The following is a 6,336-nucleotide window of genomic DNA, read 5'->3' as shown; positions in this document are numbered from 1 at the left end:
TTTGCCCGTCCTTTGAACAGTTTTTCATGCAGGTATTTATAATAATCGGGTGCTCCCCATGAAGGGTCAGAATTTATTTTGAGGGCGATGGAGGGTCAAGATTTTGAAGGACATGATCGGATGTTCAGGAATTAAAGAGAATCAAAATGAATGGCTGAGATTATTCTTCAGAATATTTGTCCTTTCCTTCTTTTAATCTGACGGTCTTAAATCCTCTTGTCCGGAATGATCTGAGGGTTAAGAGCGAAAGACGCTGGTCTTGTCGTCTTCTCTCTTGATCCAAGGGTTCTAGGTTTGTCCTTACAAGTGAGATCAACGATGGAGATTGGGATGTACAGGACTGTCATGACATACGCTGGCGCCTGTCAGCATTGCGGGCGATTCTTAGGCGTGCGATGGAGATCTCGTCTGCCACGCTTTAACTACCTCGGCTCTGATTCTGACGACGGTTATTTGGGATTTGTCTTATTCCTTTTGTCTTCCGATCCCTCTTCTTAACACGCTCCTATTCCGATCTCTCATGCTAATCTCCCATCCTCCGATCTCTATTATTCTGATCCCTTAATCAGCCTTGGTCCGGTCAAAACATTAATTCCTTTCGATTCCCGAAGCGTCTGCTTCGTTTTCTGCTTAGCAATAAATGCCCGTTTTCCCCCTATATATACCCCTGACGACAGAGACATTTCCTTCATCTGATTTTCCTCTCTTCCTTCTTACTTGTTTTAACTATTCCGGCAGTAATTCCGGCTACGGCTGTGGCTTTTGATCTCTTTCCGATGGACTTTTTTACTCACCGACTAAAAATTTACGATCCCGGTGGTCGAATAATCGTGAAAACCTCAACTGATGATGGTGAGAGAACTGAATCAATTGACCGATTTGGGTTGCGGACTTCGATCGTGTCGATCTCGAGTCGCTCAATTGGAATAATCAGCGAACCGATTTCGGGTGAGCTGATTGCTAATGTTCGGCCGATCCCTGGCGATCGCTCTTCTGAGCTTATTCGGCTTCTCACCACATTGGGTGTTCCGACAGCGTCTTTCCTCCACATTGGGTGTTCCGACAGCGGCTCGGTTTTGAGCGGTAACATCGATGATGATGTCTCTCATCTTCATGGGAGTCATAGTCACCCCATCTGAGCTGTACATCTATCCGATGTCAACAGCCGGTCTCCTGGTCAAACACGTTTTTTGATTCAGCCACGAGACTAGGCTTTGACATAGGCCTTTTAGATAGGATGTTCCACCGGTCTCTAGAGATCGCCCAAATGATGTAATCCTTCAATGTAATCAGATCTCTAGATATCGCCCAAATGATGTAGTTAGACCTTTATTGTAATCCGATCCCTAGAGATCGCCCAAATGATGTAATCCGATCTTTTGGAAATAAAAATTTTATTTCGTCAATTATCATTTTATTGCATTGATTACTTTCCGAGCTTTGATGTGCTTATCGGATCTGGTTCCTAACTGAACAACCCTTAACTGATCCGCAATTCGAAATATTTATCTTGATATGCCGATCTCTAGTTAGCCGATCTCTTTATGGAATTTTGGAATATTTGAGAGAAGTGTCAGAACAGCTGGCGAGTCCCACCAATCGATGCGTTGCCTAGAACCTCGTGAGCATTAAATGCTCGGACAAGTATAAATAGGGGTGAGGGGTTAGCCATTTGCTCCTGTATGTCATTTTCAATCTCTCGCTCACAACCTCAAAGTTCTCTCGTTCGCTCAAGTTCTTCCGACGCCGATCAGACTCCGGTAAGGGCTTTGATCTTCTTTTCAGTTTAAGTTCTTTGTTTTCTTTGAAAATGAGCGGTGCCGAGGGTCAGAGAGCGGCGAGCCCTCCTTCCATTCAGTTCTCGTGGTCGTCTGACGAAGAAGAGGTGGTCGGGCCAAGCACGCAACCAGAACCTACTAGGGTCTCCATTCCAGCTCGGGGGCGGATCGTACCATCAAGGCATGCACCTTCTTCAGGGAGGGAGAATCTCCCTATGGACGAGCTGCCATCGATCTTGCAAGAATCCGATCTGCAATCGTTTAGCCAGGAGTACAATATTCGTCCTGATTCGTACGAACTTATCCGGTGTCACGGCGATCACCGAGCCGATCACTCCTTTGAAGAGAATGACATGGTTATGGTATACGAGGAACAGTTAAAGGCTGGTCTTCGGTTCCCTCTGGATGACTTCTTCAAGGAGGTCCTAAAACTTCACCGGGTGTGCATTGCTCAAGTTCACCCTAACTCGTGGTGGATCTTAGTAGCCTTCCGAGGCCTATGCCGAGCTAAGGGAATAAGACCTACGGCTAAGGTGTTCGCCGAACTGCACAGGCTAACTCGCCGGAAGGACGACGAGCACTGGTTCTTTCAAGCGAAGCCTCATTGCTAGCTCTTCACCGATCTGCCCTCGTCCCTTAAAAATTGGAAGAACCGCTTCTTTATTCTGAGGAGCAAAAATCCGACCTGCTTTGAGGACTTCCCCCGTAGCTGGTGGCACCAGGGGCCCTTGCTTCCGAAGCGCATTACCCTGAGCCAGGAGGAAAGATTAATAGTGATGGATCTGAAGAATCAGGCTGCCACTCAAAAGTATTCCTGTTTAGATGCGGTGACTGCCGAGCTGCACCATTGGACCATACAGCTGCTCACCGGCCAAGATCGCGAATTTCCACTCTCTGACCTCGGCACTGGTATTTTCTACATCTCAGATCTCAGGACCTTAGCGATCTCACTGACCTCTTCTTTGTGCAGGTATGGCGGGTGATGAGGGTTCCAGGAAGCGGAAGAAAGAAAGAGAGATCTCCCGGAAAATAAAGGAGATGAAGCGTTCGGAAAAGCTTCGAACACCCGGTCATGAACCTAGGGAGGTACAAGGGGACCCGCCCCGACCTTCGAGGCCACCGATCACTGAAGCTGTCCGATCTCCTCCTCAACAGGAAGAGCCGCTTCCACCTCCTCCAGTTGCTCCAAGCACAGAAAGGGGTCCTTCTCAATCTTCTGTGAGAGCCTCTTCTCGTGGCGTTCAAACGTTGAACGAGTCCCTGAAGAATAACCGAACTGTTCGGGAGAACCCCGGTTTTGCCAAAGTCTTGGGGTCTTCTATCTGCCTTCGGGAGGATCGAGACAGGCTATCCCCGGACAGCCTTGACGATATCTTGACTCGATCCATGAGCCTGAACGTGGAGTGTCTGGTGAACCAGACCATAGTTCGGGAAAAGGCTCATCGCCTGGGCAAGGAGGTCGAGAAGAAGAATCAGGAAATGACTTCCCTCCAATCCCAACTCGCATCCGCTCAGGATTACATATCTCAAGTTGAGGGGCAGCGGTTCTATGAAGAGTGGCCGAATGTAATCATGTTCTTGCTGAAAGGGATCGTGCTCTCGAGAAAGTCCGGGCGCTCCGGGCCAACGAAGCTTCTCAGGTTGCTCAACTTATCGAGGAGCTTAAGGAGAAAGACGAAGAGATGGTGACAGGGATAGCTGGTGCCTATGTGAATGCTCACAAAGACCTCTTGACCGAACTCCAGAAGCGTTACCCAGAAGAGGACTTCTCTTGGATGGCCGACCTGGCTCCCGGGGGCGAGGGTGAGGATAGTGAAGAGGAGGGAGAGGATGAGCGAAATGTAGATCAGGCTGGGGGATCAACTTGTACAAATTCTGAAATGAAATGAAATGAAATGACTCTTTTGTTCAATGAATGGTTGTGATCGGAAAATTTCTAAACCCTTGTTTTTCTGAGTATATTGGAATAACTGGAAGCGATTATTATCCTAAGTGTGAGAGATCGGAAAACACAATATGCATGAGATTGGTAAAGAACCAACGTTAAACAGAACTTAATTGAAAATTTGGCTTGAACATCTAAGATCGGGATCTTCATTAAACCGAATTAGAAGCTTAGCTAGATTATTCCTAAACTTTTAAAAGGGAGGTCGACCATGAATACTGGCAGCAAGGATCTAGTGTTAATTCAATCTTGTCTGACAAGAGAGATCGGGAATATAGTTAACTGGTCAGGATATTTGACAATTGGCTTGAGAGATCGGTGAATGATTGAGAGACCGGTAAGGCTTAGCGTTGACTCAATTCTCTATGAAGAGAGATCGGAACCGTGGTTAGATGGCAAGGAGAGACTTAGTGCTAGGGATCGGTTTTGAAGTTTATTGATTCTGGGGATCGGCCAAAATATGGTGTCGACAGCTGCCCCTCTTTACATAATTTCTATTAAAGGAAAAATTTTTGTGTATGAATTATGTAAAGATTCAGACTCATATTTTGGACGATTAGGCGTTCGAAGTTAGGGAATCAAAGCACACCTAAGTTAGTGACCTAGAAACTGGCAATGGAAGTTAAATTAAAATCAACTTGGATCTAGGAATCAGAGGTTGATAGCAGGAAATGTAAATTGCAGGAAATTAAAATAAACTTATATCAAGGAACCAGAGGTTGATAACAGGAAATTTAAATTGCTGGAAATTAAAATCAACTTTGATCAAGGAACCAGAGGTTGATAGCAGGAAATGTAAATTGCAGGAAATTAAAATCAACTTAGATCAAGGAACCAGAGGTTGATAAAAGGAAATTTAAATGCGGGAAATTAAAATCAACTTAGATCAAGGAACCAGAGGTTGATAACAGGAAATGTAAATTGCTGGAAATTAAAATCAACTTAGATCAAGGAACCAGAGGTTGATAAAAGGAAATTTAAATGCGGGAAATTAAAATCAACTTAGATCAAGGAACCAAAGGTTGATAACAGGAAATGTAAATTGCTGGAAATTAAAATCAACTTAGATCAAGGAACCAGAGGTTGATGACAGGAAATGTAAATTGCAGGAAATTAAAGTCAACTTAGATCAAGGAACCAGAGGTTGACAACAGGAAATGTAAATTGCAGGAAATTAAAATCAACTTAGATCAAGGAACCAGAGGTTGATAACAGGAAATTTAAATTGCAAGAAATTAAAATCAACTTAGATCAAGGAACCAGAGGTTGATAGCAGGAAATGTAAATTGCTGGAAATTAAAATCAACTTAGATCAAGGAACCAGAGGTTGATGACAGAAAATGTAAATTGCAGGAAATTAAAGTCAACTTAGATCAAGGAACCAGAGGTTGACAACAGGAAATGTAAATTGCAGGAAATTAAAATCAACTTAGATCAAGGAACCAGAGGTTGATAGCAGGAAATGTAAATTGCTGGAAATTAAAATCAACTTAGATCAAGGAACCAGAGGTTGATAAAAGGAAATTTAAATGCGGGAAATTAAAATCAACTTAGATCAAGGAACCAGAGGTTGATAACAGGAAATGTAAATTGCTGGAAATTAAAATCAACTTAGATCAAGGAACCAGAGGTTGATGACAGGAAATGTGAATTGCAGGAAATTAAAGTCAACTTAGATCAAGGAACCAGAGGTTGACAATAGGAAAAGTAAATTGCAGGAAATTAAAATCAACTTAGATCAAGGAACCAGAGGTTGATAGCAGGAAATGTAAATTGCTGGAAATTAAAATCAACTTAGATCAAGGAACCAAAGGTTGATAAAAGGAAATTTAAATGACGGAAATTAAAATCAACTTAGATCAAGGAACCAGAGGTTGATAACAGGAAATGTAAATTGCAGGAAATTAAAATCAACTTAGATCAAGGAACCAGAGGTTGATGACAGGAAATTTAAATTGCAGGAAAATTAAAATCAACTTAGATCAAGGAACCAGAGGTTGATAACAGGAAATTTAAATTGCAGGAAATTAAAATCAGCAGGAAATTTAAATTGCACTCACAAAGCAAAGCCTGATCCGGACAGAAGAAGTTCTTCCCCAATGAAGTGTACTTAACAGAATCCCGAAGACCAATGACGAATGAAGGACGAGTTGCAAGACTTGACCTATGGCCTTGTTTCTTCAAATGCCCCATTTCTGTTTTTCAGATTTTCTCCCGAAAAGCACCCTCGCGGGTTTTTACTTCCCCTTCGTCTATATGACCAGAAGCGCCTTTCCAGGTTTTCACCTCTAGTTTTTTTTTTTCTTTTTTTTTTTTCTTTTTTTTGGTCATTCCCTGCAAATCTCATAGTAAAGTACGTGGGTTACCAATTGTTAAATCTTAATCTTATGGCAAAAATTTTAACTGATTTAAATAGCGCATTAAATAACGAGATTGCAGAAAGATAAACATAAGGGAAAGATAGAAACATGGGGAATGAAATGTGATTTTATTATGGTTTAATATAAACAAAGAAGAAGTTTCAAAGAAGAAGGGTACAAGGATAGATCTCACATATTCCCTGTGGCTGATTTTGAAATCCCTTAAATGCCATTATTTCAAGTTCTCTGAAGC

Source organism: Hevea brasiliensis, chromosome 6, assembly GCF_030052815.1.
Source record: "Hevea brasiliensis isolate MT/VB/25A 57/8 chromosome 6, ASM3005281v1, whole genome shotgun sequence".
Classification (NCBI taxonomy): Eukaryota; Viridiplantae; Streptophyta; class Magnoliopsida; order Malpighiales; family Euphorbiaceae; genus Hevea; species Hevea brasiliensis.
The sequence above is the reverse complement of the archived record's forward strand: the minus strand, read 5'-3'. Positions refer to the sequence as shown.